The sequence below is a fragment of the Protomyctophum bolini genome (genome assembly GCF_963924005.1).
Source record: "Protomyctophum bolini genome assembly, chromosome: 15".
NCBI lineage: Eukaryota > Metazoa > Chordata > Actinopteri > Myctophiformes > Myctophidae > Protomyctophum > Protomyctophum bolini.
In genome coordinates this window covers 23,361,825-23,382,648 of record NC_137876.1, presented here as the reverse complement: position 1 = coordinate 23,382,648, position 20,824 = coordinate 23,361,825, and the positions used below count along the sequence as shown (strand labels likewise).

General features: G+C 42.3%; 1 protein-coding gene across 1 annotated transcript in view; it reads right to left on the bottom strand.

The window, feature by feature from the left end:
• LOC308329486 (leucine-rich repeat and fibronectin type-III domain-containing protein 2) overlaps window positions 1–20,824 on the bottom strand; it is a gene marked incomplete at its 3' end in the record, with an annotated part of 135,915 nt that overhangs the window by 50,425 nt on the left and 64,666 nt on the right. Inside the window, exon 2 of the mRNA XM_080783805.1 lies at window positions 8,403–8,512. The remainder of the gene's footprint in view (window positions 1–8,402; window positions 8,513–20,824) is intronic.

Below are 20,824 nucleotides of genomic sequence, written 5' to 3'. Positions count from 1 at the left end.
GCTTATTTGTTCATGCTGATTGATATTCGTTGCACCTGACCGGAGGTGTTACTAAAGTTTGGATGTCATATTTGTTTGTTTGTTTTTTACTGTTTGAGACCGAAGACGAATTTCCACAATGAAACTAACTAACTAACTAACTAACATATTGAGCCAGACAATTACATCTAAATTGAATGTAGCATGGAATATCTGAAGATGATAATAGTCAATGTTTACTGTTCATCACTTGAACATGCACCAACAGACCATGCACCATGCTCTCACTGTTGAATAACTTAGTCAGACAGACACATTAAATTCCTTCGTAGTAATGGTATTATGTCTCTCTCTCTCTCTCTCTCTCTCTCTCTCTCTCTCTCTCTCTCTCTCTCTCTCTCTCTCTCTCTCTCTCTCTCGCACGCATGCACGCGCACACACGCACGCACCATTCTTCTCTTTTCATTATCTTGGGTACAAAAAGCAATACAACAATGCATGGTCTAACAATGGTAAGGCATTTGCGGTGCAATCTGTATGCTTAGCAAGTCCCTGCATGTGCTGCTAACACAGCACCATGCGCTTTAGCCTACGTCATTACATCGTCTTTACTGTAGTGGGAGAATTGTTTTCCTTCATTCTTTCACAATGGGCTACAGAGATATGGGGATATATGTCTATGTTCCCTCATTATATTTTTCGCCTGGCAACCAGCAGACTGATGGAACAAGCACTGAGCCCCGTCAAAATGTGGTATTGCCACTTAACCAACTGCGAGTTTATACCCGTTGCTCAATTTTTCATATTATTCAAATCCATGCACATGGAACTGTAATTTTATATGCGGTACCATGCTGCTATTTTTTATTCGCTGGATATGATTCCCCACCCGTAAGAGAAAAAAATATTGGTTTTGTAGTGCTACCTATCAACGGGAAAAAAAGAAGAAAAGAAAGACTTTGTATATATGGATTGTCTATGCCTTCCTTTATTATTAAGTTCCTATAATTAACCTGCTCTGTGTGATTGTGTTCCTTAACTTCTTTTCCTCTCTTTGTCCATGAAGAAGAAAATATCATACAGTTGCATACCACTGTCAAAAGGGTAAAACGCAAGAAAGATCAAAGCTTACTTCTGTTTCAGTGCTTGAGCTAAGAAGATGCTAAATGTGGCTTTTGTGGTAATGTTGCTGAGCTGTGACTGGATATCAGCTGAGCTGTGTATTTTGCTGATCGGTCTATGCAATGGTCTCTGTAGCAAGGGACAGTAAAGAGCTGGTTTTCATCAAAGTTTCCCTTACGTAAATCTGTATAGCACCAGAAACCATTCACCTGCTTGTCTGGTTTAACTCAGGGCGGGCTGTTGTCCGAGATCACTCCCTACTGATTATATGCCATTTTGGGTGAATGCAATGCACACTCTATGTAAAGCACTTTATATAAATGCACCATTTACCATTTACACAAAAGATTCATTCAACATGTTATGACCTTATACCTCCACTTAATTGTTTCCACACATATTTCTTATAATAATTGTCTCCACCAGGCCGAAGGCACGAGGGGAGAGTATGTTTTGCACTCCGTCCGTGTGTCCTTCTGTCCGTCCGTTATCAGCTAATCTCCGGCACGTTGGCCCGATCCATGCCAAACTTTGCACAGGCACTCCCTGGATGCCAACGACGAACCTCTGCCCCAAATATTCCTCAACGGCCTGTTATAGCACCACCATGAGGCCAATTTAGGCAAAACACATTTCTGTATATTACTCGTACACATTTTATCCATACATTACACAATTCGGTATACACTATCTCCATAGTCAGGTGATCAACACGGAGCAGCACCATTTCCCATCTTCCATCCTGATTAGCTCACACGATTGGTCCGTTTCGAAAAAATGCCACAAATCACAAACACAGTGTGCAATTTCCGTGAAATTATACACACACATTTCCACTAGGCCGAGGACGACATGCCACTAAAATGTCCCCCAAATCAGCCTCATGGTGGCGCTATAACAGGCCAATTCCTGTTTTTACCTATAACTGCATCGATCTGTATACAACTTATGTATGTGCACTCCCTAAAGGCCATGGAAAAACATTGTCCCTGCATCCCTCCACATCTGCCAGTTATAGCGCCACCATGAGGCCGATTTCTGTAAAACACATTGCTTATGTTAGTCGCACAGATTTCATCCAAATCTCACGCAAATCGGTCCACATGATCTCTGTAGTCATGTGATCAAGACGAGTCTGTTGGATTTCTCAGATTCTACGCTGATTGGCTTACACACTATCTCTATAGTCAATTAGTCATGTGTTCAAGACGGATCTGTCCGATATATCTTTTTCCATACTAATTGGCTAACATTGGCTTTCAACGTTTGCAGGATTGGCCCGTTTTGAACAAAAAGCCTCAAATCATCCAATTGCCATCCAAGGCTAGAAGAAATGGCACCCTTTTCACATTGGCCTATCATATCGCCAACAGGAGGCCACAACCTGACCTGCCCTGGTGGAGACCTGTGTCGATGGGCACTTTATCTAGTTTACTGTAATTTCATAATGCAAGTCAATGCATGTAGCTCTGGTGAGGCTGAAACCTTGCCAAAATGTGAAGTCCTGCATCAGGGAGATATGTGATACAGATAGACGACTGAATTCACAAGCTGGCCACATAATGTCTGAGATCCACATTGGAGCCACACCATGCCCATGTGGATCCCAAGATCCACGATTCCATTTGTAAAATATTTCCCAAGCATGATATAGTAGAAGTAGAAATTCTATACAAGAGTAGAAAACAAATACTTTAGCCTTGACATGTGATGCAATATGGGCAGAGAAACTGTCCTGAAGGAATAAGACCAGAACGCCACAGACCCTATACATTTATATCCATTCCTTTGATACAAAGTATCAAAGGTATATGGTATAGATACAAAGCTACCATATATAGCTCATAACTCATGCAGCTCATATATCCACTTGAAACGATTTACAAGGACACAGTAGCAAAGTTAATATAGCAAATAATAAAGAAGAGCACTTAGAAGTTGTGCGACAGCGCCTTCATTTGTGCCAAGGGCCTTCTTGGCCTGCCTCATACATTGCAATAATGCCAGTACATTTATGGAGGGCCCTGTGGAAGGCTGTTAACAGGCGTAGGTGAGAGCAAGAACCTTGCACTTGGCAATTTCCAGCAGCCGCAGCCACTCACATGGATAATGGCGGCCGTGGACAGAGATATCAAGATCCTGACACACATACTGTATTGCACCGGCGAAATTCATGACATCTGCACATGCTGCTGAAGATGAAAGCCAGAGTGTGGTGCACTTTCGGGAATAGATGTACAGTAACGAGAGCCTTGGGGCCTGCCTTAATGAGGAGGATTAGTGTAGCGCGATAGCCGTTCTCAGCCACAGCGCGGATGGATGAGGGTGCAGCCTGTTGGTTTGTCAGGTAGAGGATGGTCTCACCTCTAGCACCAGGAAACCCTTGATTTATTCGGCTGTGGAATACAGGAACAGCAGATGCGACCAGATTGTGATGTTGACAAGTGCAATCAATAGATTGCCTGGTGATATGAACTCGGCCCCGTTATTTTTGGATGCCCCACCGTGTTGTGACGGGAGGATGTTATACAATATTCTGAAATGATGCATACCGGTAGTATATCAGCTTGTTATCCACGTAAGCCGTATTTATTCATTGTCTTGTTGTGAAAAGCCAAGTCTACACACTCACAACGAATCTCAAAGTTGGATGCAATTGTATAATGGCCAAAATAGGGAAGCCAAGTTGAAAATGGCTAATTTCACTCTGATAGTGTAAAAATGTACATGTAAATCAACACTCACACCACACAGACTTTACAGTGCTGATGAAGTACTGCAACAGTATAGCCTTCAGAACATTGTGTGCATTTAGTTACAACACTTCATTAGTGAAATTGCCAAGCTTATTTCAACTAAATTACTGTACCTGGTAATATTCCTTTACTGTATGTGTTATTGTGAACCTTTCCAATTACGACTGCACTGTTTCATAGTTCCCGTCTCAGGTTTTCACTAGGGACAGATTTGTTACAGGGCAATAACAATTACAGCAGATATTTAGTTCAGCTGTGGAGTCTTTCTTTTTATATCTATGAAGTCAATTTGCACTTCACCTCTTTCATTGCTCTCTGTTATTTCGGGCCTTCCAGTCTTCCAGAAATAAATCATTATTATTCTAAAACATTTAGTTCCATTGCTTGATTCTGATTTGAGTTCCATTGTAAAATACTCTATAAGGCCCACATGTGTCAGTATCACTCCACCAACGTCTTTCTATTCGCTTACAATATTCACCGTAATATTCCATACGTATTAACATACCTTTATGAATGTATTAACGTTTGGGATTACATTTTTGGCCGGGCACGGGTTGGGCACATTAGTATAATTGTAAATCAATTCGGATCGGTCATATAGAAAATAAAGTAGTATGAAGTATAAATAAAAACGATCCAACTACCCTGCCCTACAAAGCCAAAGTGCAGTAACTATATATTTTTGGACACACCGACTTATTGTGTATCCCAAAGGTCAAATTAGCCTTCATCATTTTGGATAAACAATTACCTCAAGAACATATTTACGATTAGTGTAATATCACTTTTTTGCAGATATCTCATTTCGCTGACCAGTTGAAACACTTTAAAACCCATTATTGGCCAATTAACTGTCTCAATTAAAAGCCTTCCTTGTTTGTGGAGGGGGGACAACTTTCTTGTAGAAGTGTTCCTTTCTTCTCTGTTCTGCCTTTCCTATTCTAACTCCTGTTCTAAGCCCAAATGAAAACGGAGGTGCAGTATAACAGGACAGCTTCAAACATCTTCAGAAACAATTGTTGGGTGAGTACAGTACAGTACAGTACAGTACAGTACAGTACAGTACAGTACAGTACAGTACAGTACAGTACAGTACAGTACAACATCAAGCCTGTCGGCAGAGCTTGGATTGTTAATTGGAAATTGCTGCAACCTATGCTCATTTCTCACTGAACCTGATGCTATTTATTGCATGCTGTACAGTACCTAATGCACTAACAAGGTTTAACTTGCCTCTATTCGTTCCAGTTGTTTCGTAGTGTAAAATACTGTACCTACCACCAGCCAAAGATGTCCACTGAATGAAATGGAATTTTGTTGTATTCATCTCACAGGGTAAAGGAAGAAAAAGTAGAAACAAATGAATGTGGTGTCTCTGTTTTGGACTGTGGTTAAGAGGCCAGCCAACACACCTTTGGCTTCTAGATCACAGAATTGGCCGGAGCCTTTAGTGTTGGTCCCTCACTGGCTCGTTTGGAGGAAAAGCCTCGGTTTGTCTTGTGCCTGAATAACTTGGACATAATGCCATTCAATTTGGCAGGCCGTTTTTTTTTTTGGATCAACAGACATTCTCCTATCTCCTTAGACTGGTCTCCAAGGTGCATTCTGTGGATGTAATTAAGAAAGCTTAGGCTGGTTTCACAATGAAGCACACGCGACTCTCGTCATCTCCGCCAAACAGGCAGAGATAGTGCGTGTGTGTGTGTGCGTGCATGCATGCCTGTCCACATAGCTAATGTCGCAGACCACTATGGGCAATTATGTATATTTATTGTGCATGCTGCCAGCAGGCCAAGGACATGAATTCCTGAATATTTTTTCAAATCGGTCAACAACTATGCTGTTTTTGTGAATTAATAATCACAATTCGCAGAACAATAATCCCTCCAGGCTATGGAGATGTAGCAAGGCTAGTATGGACCAACTTACTAGCAGTGGTGGAAAAAGTACTCACATTTCGTACTATACTCTGTTACAAAAGTATTACACATACAAATATACTGTAGGCGCTGCCGGTTACTACTCAGCGATGGCTTCCCTGTGAGGTTAGGGTTAGGGTATGAGGGGGCTTTTGGACTGGATCCACCAGGAAAAACTAGGCACGACATGAAACTAATTCATTAGAACGATAGAGAGAGAGAGAGAGGAGTGTGTGTGTGTGTGTGTGTGTGTGTGTGTGTGTGTGTGTGTGTGTGTGTGTGTGTGTGTGTGTGTGCGTGTGTGCGTGTGTACGTGTGTACGTGTGTGCGTCAATTTAACAAAGGTGCAGACTCCAGAGAGTGAGCGACGTTTGCGCTACTGCCGAATGCCGAATGCCGAATTGAAGTGGACTCGGCCCCAGATTTATTTTCCCTCCCTGGAAATAAAAACGTCTGGGTTTCCGAGGCTACAGACAGGCAGAACGATGGAGGCAGGTAGAGCAATCTACCTCCTGAGCAATCTAATCTCCTGGTGGAGGTTTGCGCTCTGCTGAGTGCAACGTTCTAGTCAAAATCAGATTCATAAAACAGGCTAAATGTTTAGATTTTACGGGTAACATTTTTCATGTTTCAGTTGATATGATGCGTTTCCCTCAAGACGTGCTCAGCAATGGCATTGTGGCCTATGACTCATTGTCGCTCAGTCCATATAGAGTAATATTCCATGACACGATAGCGTGATATTTTATTATGTTTTTTATTAAGGCATTTCCTGCGTTAGACTAGACTGGCAATGCATTTACACCGTTTCTTAAAAAAGGCAAAAATGTTGTTCTCCTTGCAGTCAATGCAGTGAGAGAAACCAGGTTTATAGGCCAGATTTCTGTTTAGCCTTGTTTATCTGAACTCTAGGGCTCTCAATGTGGAATGAAACTGTTCTTAAAACTGCCTACCGCCATCGGGGCAAAGAAAACAAACCAAAACTAATTACAAGCACACCTATACTGACACTGAAGAAATCAACTCAATATGTATTTCAGATTTCTTTTGTATTTAGTTCCAAGCCTCTTAATTGTTGTATTTAATTTTGCCTATAGGGCACAAGCAGCAACTCCTTGCCTCGTTCACCTGAACTCATCCTTATCTGCTTCCTCCCACTCAAGAAGAGAAATTGAAACAAAGGCGGATTAGCTCGATGTCATGGCAGCTTTGTCCCATGGGATAACGGGGTAGGTGGGGTGGGCAGTGAGCTCTGCAGCAAGAATGATGCCAATTTCCCAAAGGACGATCGAGTGTGAGAATGAGAAAGCGACGCGAGAGAGAGGGGGGGGACGACGACTTTGTGGAGATAACTTAAGGTCTTAATCCAACTTTGTAAAATGAGTGCGCTCGTTTTTTTGCTGAGTGTTCAGGCTGAAAGTGATTTATATCTTCTAATCACTGTGGTACAGACAGCTCAACCGCTGGCAGAAGAGATTTGACATATAAAGAAAAATCAAGAATAAAAACGACATGGTCAGGCTTAATTTAGAGTCAACTTTAAATCTGACACTTTCACCTTAACCTTAGAATCCACATCTTTTGAAAGTCAGTTGCAAAAGTTATATTCAGAGATTATAACCTAGGGGAGGACTTTCGAATTTGAAATTACAGATACAGGAAGCGGCTACGCGTGGTTGACCAACCAATGGTGTTACTTCATCAGTTGACATTCAGTTTTTCAGAAAACTGTCAGGATTTAGAAGCCTTTTTTATCGGCCTCAGGTCTAAATTGGTTCAAATGATTAATATTACATGCACGCATTCAATTCAATTCACTCACCGCCTCTCTCCTCTTCCCCTCTCTCTCTCAATGCATGCTGCTCATGGGGACAATATGCAATTAGCTACAACTAGCCAAACTGATAACAATTGCTTGCGATTATGAAAATGCATGAGGTTGGGGAGGTGGGGCTTTAAAAAAAAGGTTACCTTGAAAATGGTAAGTAAATGGTGCATTTATATAGTGCCTTTATCCAAGGCGCTTTACATAGATTGTGCATTACATTCACCCATTCACACACACATTCATACACAGATGGCAGCGGAAACCATGCAAGGCACTAACCAGCACATCAGGAGCAATTAGGGGTTCAGTGTCTTGCTCAAGGACACTTCGACACTAACTCTGGGGGAGCCCGTGGGTTCGAACTGGCAACATTGCGGTTACCATCCAGCCACTCTTCCCCTGAGCCACCACCGCCCCTTGAACAAAATAGATTACGGTAGTATGTTGTATCTGTAATCTCTCTATCATCTCTCTATCATTATTTTCTGGATCAGAGGTCTGGGGGCTTTTTAGAAGCATAATTATGTGAGTTAACGTATGTGGTATAGCCTGGAGGGAGCTCTGCTCTTTGGATAGTTTCCTTGTTAGGCGTAACTTCTAACTTCATCACTCAGAGACAGAGACATATGTGTGTTTAAAAAGGGTTGAGTGAGTGTGTGTGTGTGTGTGTGTGTGTGTGTATGTGTATGTGTGTGTGTGTGTGTGTGTGTGTGTGTGTGTGTGTGTGTGTGTGTGTGTGTGTGTGTGTGTGTGTGTGTGTGTGTGTCTCTAAAAATTGTGCATTTAAGTACTTACAGTAGTAGAGGTGTTGTTCTTGTTAGGTCAGGTATCCATACTCATTCATGTCATGAACGTGGGGCTCCTACAGTCACACTGTTTGTCACTGTTTGTGGCCCTCAAGTCACCTGCAAAAAAAAAAACATCAAACAAAACTCTGAGTTAAAATCTGTTGCCATCTTATCTTATCTCGTCTTGAAAGGCTTCCGGCCAGAAAGGCAGTTCTTTGATGCTGCCAATTGGACCTTTTCACAGTCTGCAGCCATTTTGACAAAGCCAATATTGATAGCTTTTGGTCACACATAAAGTTAATTTTACTTCCTTTTCATCCCTAAATGTCCTAAATTTGTGATTTGAAGTTGCCCTCAGCAACGTCATACAGCAATCGAACAGGACTCTCATGGTCGATTATAGGAGTGGGAGTGTCAGTGGTGATAATGGTATATATAGGCTTTCGGCCAAATACCGATTTCAGGAGCCAGGAGCTTAAAACCTGGAATCAATGTTTAACTCTACAGGTCGGCACTGCAGGATAACATTCAACAACTGTGGAAACTCTTAAAAATACCGGAGGGGAAAATCAGCTCGAGAGAGTGGTTCCTTGATGTAGTGCTCTATATATATATATATATATACGGTACAGGGTCCCGTAGCGGTCCAAAAATAAGTGTCTGTAACTGTGAGAGTATACCCTTACGGCCCGTACATTTGTTGTTGTTTCTCTCTTAGGGCAAAATATGACCAATCAGAATGGAGTCCAGTGCGTTAACAATGGCCATAGCCACTTGCCCAAATGTGATGGCATCATGGCCTCATCACATTTGTGTTTTTAGCCCAAGGAGTGTTTTTTTGTGCAAAACAAATTCTTGGAATGGATTCGGAATCATGAAAACCCCCTAGTTTGACCCGTCACATGCTACTTAAAGCAGAATGAAAATGTGAAAATGTTGCCTTATTATAGGTTGTTAATTAATGGTACCCCAACTTTCAGCAGCTGCAGCTGTCACATATTCTCCTAGGGAAACTTTGTGAGATGTGTTACTACTAGACACCTTTTATATTTATTACAAAGAAACACATTGGTGAATACATTATTCTGATAATATTCCCTGACTCATAGGATGACAGTGGAGACAACGAGGTTTCCACAATGTTTATCTTAGGCCACAACAACCCTACTGTACAACACTGGCTCCAGGCAGCGCAGGCGGAGAGGTGAATAAACAGAAGACCATTTTCAATTCCCACAGCAATTAATGCTTTGTTTGTCTTTGAGCTAAACCAAGGCTCTTCCCAAGGTCTATCCCGTCAAAGAGTCTGCATCGCCACGGCAAACACCTCAAGGGGGGGGAAATAAAGAAATAAAAATAAAATAACCACCTATGTACAACAGAGAGGAGAGGCATAATTGGGTTCAAATTAGAGGTGTGAACTAATCAATGTAATAGATTTGACCTTGCAGGCCAACAGGGCCGTGACTGTTAATTAGATGAATCGATTAAGGTCATTATTTAAAAGAATCTATTACAATTGTTGTTTATAAAATATAGTTTTGAGTGCTTCTTGACTATTGGATGAATTAAGACAGGTACCATTCCCAGGGTTTGTAGCTATATAAAAACATTCATTGCAATCATAGCTACGTATGGCAGTCGAATGTAATTTATCCATTGCCCAATTAATGGCGATTAACGGCAATACAATGGCACACACTGAAGTCGGATTGTTCGATCACCGACACACTCTCCATTAAACACTCGTGTGCTTGCCTGAGTTTGTCTGATCGCCTGATAGATCTGCAGTGTATTAGTCATCTCCTCTGCCATGGTTATCTGAGTACAAATTGTCTATTGGGAATACAGTACATCGGAATTAATGAGTCAGAGTAATCTGAATCCCCTTGACGGATTGGAAGGGCAGGTGTGCTCGTGCTGAATTATGAAGAACGGTGCAATAACTCGGTGATTAATTCCGCAAACATGGGGAGATGTGTTTGACAATTTCAGATGCAACGCTGCACTAATCACACGGAAAACTGTGTGCTTTGAAAAACAATAAATATACAGTAATATACAAGCTTGTGGCAAGCTAAAATCCTTGAAAAGTATGCATAACTCAATTGCATCTTACTAAACATTATACCATAGCAAGAACAAATTACATAAGTGTCATTGACTGGGTATTTGTAAATCTGTGTAAACGCAAGTCTTTCCCGGGGATGTGCACACTCAAAGTATTTGCATACTCTGAATTATGTGCTGCGTAGACAGTATATGCTTATTTAAACTTAGATTAAGAGAGTAGGCTGCCACTGTCATGTGCAGAGAGAGAGAGAGAGAGAGAGAGAGGTGTGTACGAGTCCCAACTTACACGTTCAACACAGTGAAGGAGCGGACACTTCTCTGAGTGTGTACAGTATATAGCCAGCAGGCAGCTAAAGATGATCCCATAGCTTGCAGCCAGGCCTGTATCCACGGCGACGGATCCCATAGCCCCAAAGCCTGTCACCCTTTTTCATTCAAACCAATGAAAACGCCACAGGCGCTCCCCTTTTCCGTTGTGCGTTGCTCTACAAGCTGGTAAAAAAGAAGCATTGTAGTAGATGTCTCAATACACTGCTACTGTACCAAGTGAGATCAGTAGAATATCCTCCCCAAATCCCATTGCAAAAACCCAGCGGCGGCGGTATGTGAGGCGTTCCAGAGCCAGAGACATTTCTTTACATCCTTCATTTTGCAATCACGCCATTGTCAAGTACACCTCTGCTTTGATTCCTGCAACACAATGTGGATAATGAGATTCCCAGGCCTTTAAGCGGTATCCTCTGTTTGCCTTCCTACCCACCTAAGCGCGGCACCCACGGGTGTCATGTAAAGGGCTCGCCGTTGTCAGAGAGACAAGCGTGAAGCTCGCAGAAGTTCAACCGGAATCCAGACAGTTACAATTTCATGCTCTATAATTGAAACAAAGACATCAGCGCATGTGTCGCGCAGGTCATCTCGCAGCTGTCGGTCTAGATTACGTTCAATATAGGCGAGCGGCAGTGTGTTACAGCCGTACGGGACCACTCAAGAGCCTGTGTTCAGCGTGCGAAGCCTGTGACTTCTAAGAGCCTGGACCTAATTATAACCGTCAATTAGTCGAGTTGTAGCAGGTCCCATGCCATTTCCAGTAGCCATGTTCTCATATGTTGCAGTGCTGCAGTGCTCATTGCACGCGGTACCACGTCGGTACCACATGAATGGATGTGCACGTGCGTACCAGTGCGCCTGCCTCACGTTTCGATCAAAAACAAACATTCACGCCTCTTATCAAAGCTTACAAGCGGCCAAGTGTCACCAGCATGAGTTAACATACAGTAGAAGTGTGAGTGATCCCTAGCTGGATGCATATAGCAATGGTCCATAGTGTGACATGCTAAGTGTAGGTGTAGGCATACTGTCAGATGTTCTGAATTCTGAAGCAGCCCAAAGAGAATGCTTGTATAACAGTGGCTGATGGAGTTATGAATTTAATTACATCATTATGCATTTACCCTGCAGGCAAACGCCTGCAGGGTAAATGCATAATGATGACACTTATACTGTATAATACTAATACTTGCATAACAGTATCCCCATTATGCAAGTATATAATAACTTTTGATTGTGGGTTAATAAATGGGCCTATAATATTAATTAAATCGGTGATCGCTTGCGCGTGCATGTGCGCATGTCATCATAGATTTCACAATGCCACGCCAGACTTTCCGGTCCTTCATTGCCATGCCCAGTTCCTGCTTACTGGTGCATCTGTCCCTAGCGATGACATCAGGGAACGACAGTTTTCTACCTCTAGTCTGCTTTGAGGCAGGATTCCAGAGTAGAAGGGAAGACGTGCAAGTGATGTCATTAAAATAGTGTCTCACCAGTTAAAAAGTCACTACAACAACATAGCTAGGCGGGAAATAGCTGTTTTCAATGCATGATAGTTCAGTTGGTGATACAAGCATGAAATTTGGCACAGATGTCCTTCATATGTCCCTAATCGATAATCAACCTCGGGCCACGCAGAATTCAAATTTTTTCAAGGTGGCCCGCCAGTTTTAAAAATGGCTGCAACTGTAAATACGTTTTGGACTATTAGCTAGGCGGGAATGGGGATGATAGTTCAGTTGGTGATACAAGCATGAAATTTGGTACAGATGACCTTTATATGACCATAATCGATAATCAACCTCGGGCCACGCAAAATTCCTCCATTTTCCAAGATGGCAGCCAGAAATTGCATAAATGTACATCTGCTCATGGTTAATCCACAGTTGGCGATACAAGCATGAAATTTGGCACAGATGACCTTTATATGACCATAATCGATAATCAACCTCGGGCCACGCAAAATTCCTCTATTTTCCAAGATGGCCGCCAGTTTGCAATTGGACAGCTAGGCGGGAATAGAGGTGATAGTTCAGTTGGTGATACAAGCATGAAATTTGGTACAGATGACCTTTATATGACCATAATCGATAATCAACCTCGGGCCACGCAAAATTCCTCCATTTTCCAAGATGGCCGCCAGAAATTGCATAAATGTACATCTGCTCATGGTTAATCCACAGTTGGCGATACAAGCATGACATTTGGCACAGATGACCTTTATATGACCATAATCGATAATCAACCTCGGGCCACGCAAAATTCCTCTATTTTCCAAGATGGCCGCCAGTTTGCAATTGGACAGCTAGGCGGGAATAGAGGTGATAGTTCAGTTGGTGATACAAGCATGAAATTTGGTACAGATGACCTTTATATGACCATAATCGATAATCAACCTCGGGCCACGCAAAATTCCTCCATTTTCCAAGATGGCCGCCAGAAATTGCATAAATGTACATCTGCTCATGGTTAATCCACAGTTGGCGATACAAGCATGAAATTTGGCACAGATGACCTTTATATGACCATAATCGATAATCAACCTCGGGCCACGCAAAATTCCTCCATTTTCCAAGATGGCCGCTAGTTTGCAATTGGACAGCTAGGCGGGAATAGAGGTGATAGTTCAGTTGGTGATACAAGCATGAAATTTGGTACAGATGACCTTTATATGACCATAATCGATAATCAACCTCGGGCCACACAAAATTCCTCCATTTTCCAAGATGGCCGCCAGTTTGCAATTGGACATACATTTTGGACTACACCAATTTGCGGGGTCTATAAAACTTAGAATTTCCCCTAATTTTGGTATAAGATATGTGTCCTGGAGGTATTTATACCAAGTGAGATAAAACAATAACATTAGGTTCCAATATGGCGCCATATTTTTCAATATGGCTGCTGAGAAATTGCATAAATGTACATCTGCTCATGGTTAATCCACAGTTGGTGATACAAGCATGACATTTGGCACAGATGTCCTTCATATGTCCCTAATCGATAATCAACCTCGGGCCACGCAGAATTCCAATTTTTTCAAGGTGGCCCGCCAGTTTTAAAAATGACTGCAACTGTAAATACGTTTTGGACTATATGACCTTGCTGGGGCTGTAAATATTTTATTTCCCCACAATTTGATATAAGAGAATATGTTCTGGAGGTATTTCTACCAAGTACAATTAAAAAAATATATATTGGGTTCCAATATGGCGGCATTTTTTCAAATATGGCTGCCGGTATATTGCATAAATGTACTGTTCATGGTTAATGCACAGTTGGTGATATAAACACCTGTTGCAGAAACCGATGAAGACATGCAAGTCCTTGAGGAGTTCGTAGTACTCATGTACGATAAAAGTAGTTCCTACAAGGAAGTGAATGAGGCACGACTGGACTTGTTTGCTAGAAAGCAGCGATTATATGATTGCATTCCACCAACAAGTGCCGCTCTAAAGGAACATTGCAAGAGAGCTGCATACCAAGCAGGACATATATGGGGCCAGTCACTCTTGTGCAGTCCTGTTTTGCCAAGTCCAATCCACTGGGGATGGCACCAGACGGACAGAACATGGCTTCCACACTGGACAGATCTTCCAGCAGTGGCCAAATCATGCCAGGAGCTGACGCGATGTGGTTGTAAAAAGGAATGTTGTGGCCGCTGCAAATGTTTTAAGTCTGGGCTTATTTGCACACACCTCTGTGGTTGCAGTTGCTAGTACACTGGCCTGTCACTTGTCCAGCCACCATGTGTTTATAATGACTTGCCTGAATACAACAAAAAGAAAAAAGAAAGAAAGAAAAAAGAAGAAAAAAAGCACTAAGCTTTATGGGATGCAAGTTTGTGTATGGTGATATAATAATATTTAACATAATTATGTCACCCTATTTGATCTTAGGTCATTTAAAATCATTCAAAATCATTCAAATCACTTTAAAATGTAAACATATTGTTTTTTTAAAATGGGCTGAATATACAGAAACCTCCCCGTGGTGCAGCCTGGGAAACACTGGTTGAATATACATCCAAGAGGACAGAATATGATACTGCCAGTAGGCCAATCTCTGTATACTTATTACTTATCTACCTACCTACTTTAAAATGTGCCATAAATGGATTCTGTGTATGGTAATTTACAAATGCATGTGTTACAAGCTCATGTGGAATAACCATATAGGCCTATATTTCTGCAATTTCTCGGCAGCCATATTGAAAAACGTATAGGTCCAATTGCAAACTGGCGGCCATCTTGAAAAATAAATAATTAATTGATTATCAATTAGGGTGGTATAATGGTAATCTGTGCCATATTTTATGCTTGTATCACCAACTGTGGATTAACCATGAGCAGATGTACATTTATGCAATTTCTCAGCAGCCATATTGAAAAATATGCCGCCATATTGGAACCTAATGTTATTGTTTTATCTCACTTGGTAGAAATACCCCCAGGACATATCTTATACCAAAATTAGGGGAAATTCTAAGTTTTATAGACCCCGCAAATTGGTGTAGTCCAAAACGTATGTCCAATTGCAAACTGGCGGCCATCTTGGAAAATGGAGGAATCTTGCGTGGCCCGAGGTTGATTATCGATTATGGTCATATAAAGGTCATCTGTACCAAATTTCATGCTTGTATCACCAACTGAACTATCACCTCTATTCCCGCCTAGCTGTCCAATTGCAAACTGGCGGCCATCTTGTAAAATGGAGGAATTTTGCGTGGCCCGAGGTTGATTATCGATTATGGTCATATAAAGGTCATCTGTGCCAAATTTCATGCTTGTATCGCCAACTGTGGATTAACCATAAGCAGATGTATATTTATGCAATTTCTCAGCAGCCATATTGAAAAATATGCCGCCATATTGGAACCTAATGTTATTGTTTTATCTCACTTGGTAGAAATACCTCCAGGACATATCTTATACCAAAATTAGGGGAAATTCTAAGTTTTATAGGCCCCGCGAATTGGTGTAGTCCAAAACGTATAGGTCCAATTGCAAACTGGCGGCCATCTTGGAAAATGGAGGAATTTTGCGTGGCCCGAGGTTGATTATCGATTATGGTCATATAAAGGTCATCTGTACCAAATTTCATGCTTGTATCACCAACTGAACTATCACCTCTATTTCCCGCCTAGCTAACAATGTAGGCTAGAGTATACAAATATATTGTATATGCATTTAATTAAACATCAAACAATCAAAGCCTAAAGGCCAGAAAACCAGTCAAGCGGTCAATTGATCCTTGTGCAAGGCAATGGCTATGCTGTATATCAGAGTTTCCTTTGACTTTCTCATCAAGTCCAGATGCACCTTTTGTGCTCTTTCTCACTGCCTTCATCACCTGAATGAGAATCATCAAAGTGCCGGTGCAGCCAGCGTTCCCTGGCTCTGAATCACATTCAATCCCCTTGTCTGCCAACAGAGCTGTCATAATAACATGACAGGTCTCTGCAGCATGCCGTGACATTCTGTACATTCAGGAGGGGAGATGCATGTGGTGCCATGGCTGCAAATGAGGCATCTCAAAGAGCCGTGAGACGCCGAGGAGGGATGGGATGCAGGGCACGTGCCACTGCCCTGCTGCCGGTGCGGGTTTGATCCGAGCGGGGCGGCCATGCCGGCTGGGCCAGGCCTGACCGTGTTGGGCAGGCCTGGCCCATCCCTTTGAATGCAAATGGAGGTCTGTCTTCAAAGGGCCTCTGGCCACAAAAGTCGCCTCACGTTTTTGGGCCTGGTCGAACATAAGACTTCACTCAGACAGTATAGAGACATCAAAGCAACTCGTACGTCTCAAATGCTGTTAAAGCATCTGTTGTGTGGTATTCTGCTCGCTGCGCATGCATGCAAAAGCTCATACATCAACATTATTATACTAGAATAATTTCACAGTTGCCATACTGTAGATAAGAATCAGGTATCCATTTTTCAATAATACATATTGGTTCTCTCACGTCTTCCAGCTGCACACTTTCAGGGCTACATTGCATTATGCATAATCTCTGCAACAAGGCTGGCATGCTTATTGCTTAGCACACCATTACACGGGCTCGCGTGGCTTTGGTGTTTTCACGGCACTGTTGCCGCAACATATAAGGGGAGGTCAAACTACTGTTGCCGCTATCTTTAGCTCTGCGGCAATGTTTGTTCACCTGTTCAGCGAGTGTGTGGATGAATAGCTCGAGCTGGGGCTTTGCTTTGTAATTCCCTCCATATGAAACAGAAACTGCAGCTCCGAGCAGCATTAACTGTTGCCCTGCCTCCACACCCTCGATTTAATCACTGTCATGATGCCTATACGGTTTTTTGTGGAACAGGGGAGCAGTGAGGGTGGAATATGTTACAGCTTGGTTCAGGTGCTCCGAATGCATTTTGGCTGCCATGAGGTAATGGACATTTGCCGCCTGTGCCTGGAAAAGTGAATATTATTCTAACTTATGCAAAGCACCAGGATTTTCTATCTTGGGTCTGTGGCGAGGTGGGATCCCCGGGAGACAGGAAACGGCGATTGAGAAAAATCACGGTAACCCAACGCGTGACATGAAATTGTAAAATCGACGCGTACGCGGCTGCGCGCACACCGTGGCATGCGATTGAGAGATGTTGGGGGGTGGGGGGGGGGCGGGGGGCGGGGGGGGGGGGACGACAACACACAAATGAGAGATCTATGCTGCAGTGCAGCATGCATTGTGCAGCGGCGATGACAGGATGATGCATCGGAGGAGCGAGACGGTGTATTTATAGCCTAATTTGCATGCAAGGAATATGATGAGGCCACATAATTGACTGTGGAGGGACAGCCTGGGAGATCCGTATCATCTCCGTCACGTTGCAACCTCGTATGTCCAAAACTGTATCCCCTTATTCAAAAACATCAAAAGTAGCAGATCTACAAGCGCAAAAGCCGCGTTTCGAGCTTTTGTGTATCTGCTATGGGGATCGTCAATGTGTCGTACATGGACAAATGTGTCCGTGGCAAGACTTGACCGTCGTCTGTGGCAGATCTTTTATTAATTTTTTTACCTAACATTATAATGTTCTTATTTTGACAAATTACTTAATGTCAGTCTCCAGATTTTCTTCAGAGCGGTCCATCCCTTCAGGCTACGGTACATTAGAATCTCACCCGTGTGTGGCAGCGCTACTGTTTGCTACTGTTTGCTACTACGTGGCTTATTTCTTAAATGTTTTTTTGTGGCTTTCGCCTTTATTTTGTACAGAGGGATAGACAGTAGGCTGACAGGAAATGGGGAGGGAACCCTCCTCGAACCCGCTGCACACTGCCAGACTGGATTATCAGCCGCAAGGTGCCTGGACCACTGAGCCACGGCCCAGGCCACGCGGCCTATTTCTAACCTATAATGTTTTCAGATACATATTTTAGCGTGCTGATTAAGTTTTAAATGAGTAATAATCAGGATGTCAACTTGAATGAGATAGAAATCGGTAGTAGTTCTGTAAACAACATCAGCTGTGTTTGGAGGAACGTACAGTTTTGGGAATCCAACAGGTGAATGAAATCAAGATTAATTTATATTGATAAGGGTAGCGGTAGGTCATCGCACAGCATGTTTTCGTTCAAAGGTATTAAAATTGGCTTTTATGGATTTTTTATGTACAAATACACAAAAATGGAAATTTTCCCATTGTTTTTGCATATTGTTAGGTATGCCCTTATGATGACCACCACGGATATGCTCTAAAGGTGTGAAAAGGGTATTTTTCCCTACATGACTTTAAGCAATAACTCTCAACATTAGCTAAAAGCTCATTGTTTTACTCCCTATAGCTGTTTTCATGACAAGAACAATTTCTACAAGAAAGTCTCCCCAATTGCCTGCACGTACAAGCCGGTCGCTATACGAAACATGTACATTTACTGTAGGTTTCTTATTCACTCTATCACTCTCATTGTGCTGCTCATCCTTTTTTGTTTCCGATACTGGCATAGAAAATCGCCCCAAAGGTCATTAACACCCATCAAAAGCATTTGCCATTTTGTTAGCTTAACAGTGTTCGCTGCCCCCACCCACCCAGTTCATCAATCTCATCTTTCTACTCTTGCTGTGGATTTCACCTTGACCTACAGTTAGCAGCCCTTAGTCGTGGAGCGATATACCACTATAATGTCATTAGACATCACCATCCACATACAGCCATGCTGTATGGTTATTATACCATACCGAACAACCACATCAGATTGCGTTGTTTGACCAACCTGTCTTGTAATGGGATGATGGTGACTGAAACAACAGTCTGAGCTTAATCTCCTTGTCAAGATCTGGTATGCACTTTATTCTGCGTGCGGCTGCTGCGGCATAATGAGCTGTGTGTGTGTGTGTGTGTGTGTGTGTGTGTGTGTGTGTGACTGTGTGTGTGTGTGTGTGTGTGTGTGTGTGTGTGTGAAATATCGGTTCACTGCAGATTGGCATGAAATCAATCCCTAAATTTAAAATGACTCCTTTCCCTCCCTTCATGTCAGTTTATTCATGTGCCCTTGTCTGTAAAGTATGTACACTATATGCCAACAGTCCTCGGCATCGCTAAAGATACATGTAGATTGCCTATGGCAGAAAGACACCATAGTGTGTACTGGTAGTGTGGCTTCAGAGACTTGTGGAAGGTCAGCCCTCCTTGACGACAAAGGATGGTATTTTGAAATGCCACCAGGTATGAATACGCTGTAACCTCACATTGTTAAAGCAGCCTGCATTGTCTCTCAGGCCTGTAGTACATTCATTAATGCTTGGTGTTGGAATTGTATCTTAACTCTCCATTCAGTCTGTCATGATAAATCTGTCTGTCCTGCAAAATTGATGAGTATAGTATTTCCTCCTTGTTAGAACGTTAGATAGAATCCAGTAGTTTTCAAACATTTCCATGTCAAGAACCCCCAAATTACAGTTGTGCCATTTCCAACTCTTCGTGCTCTCCTGATCTTTTCATGAAGGTTTTCCCTGCAGGTTTTAGTCACTGATTAGCCTTGCTAATTCTACTGCTTTGCTACTGAAAAGAAATGTTCAGCAGAGGAATTCTATCTATTCAGGGAATCATTCTGAATATAATTAACATATAACACCTTTGCAAACGCCCCCCTTTCTCAATGTTCTGTTTCTGAGAATGCACTGACAATCTGAATTGCCAATGGAAGGACATGTGAAGTTCTCAAACGGCACATCTGTATTTGGCCGTGGACCCCTATTTGAAAACATTTTGTGTAGGGGACCTCCGTAAGAGAGGTGTGTCGACATTGTTTTTATAATACAAACAAATCAAATGGAGCTATACTGTAAGTATCTACATTGTTACTCATTTAGCTGGGGACCCCCTTGGAACCCCCCCTGTGGGGGTCCCCGGACCTCACTTTGAGAACCAGTTTTATCATCTATTCACTGAACCATATTCCACCATGCTTCTTGGGATTGCTACAGACAGGACGCCCGCAGGCGACTGATGACTGACAGAAATGAATGTCCAAGTGCTGTCTAAGTGGTTTTAGTTCTTGTGGGGCTATAAATGTAAAACTAATTTGAGTCATCAGCAAGTTGGCAGGACACAGCGTGTCAGAAGCCCAACTCAAATGAACTTTTACACACGTTTTAGCTTGTTTTTACCTTGTTTAGCTGGTTTGCTTAATAGAGTTAGCATACACCAACATTTCACTGCGCGTACTGCACAACACACTATGAGCAAGTGACACATAAAAACGTATTTTCCCTCACAACTGACACCCTATTGATTAGTTCCATCATGACCAGACAGTGCTGCACTTTCTTCAATTGTTCCTTCGTGTCTTTGACTTAATGGGAAAGCTATTCATGTCTTAATCCCAAAGGCCAAGTCTGTGATTAAAAACCACTTTCAAATTCCATAATTGACTCTTGAAAGTCCTATTTTGAATGAACTGGCAAGTGGATCATTTTTAGGGTCCGTAATGAAAAATCACCTCAAAATAAGCTAAATACTTCAATGGAACTGTTGAATTTGCTATTGTTCATGTCCTTAAAAAAAAACATGG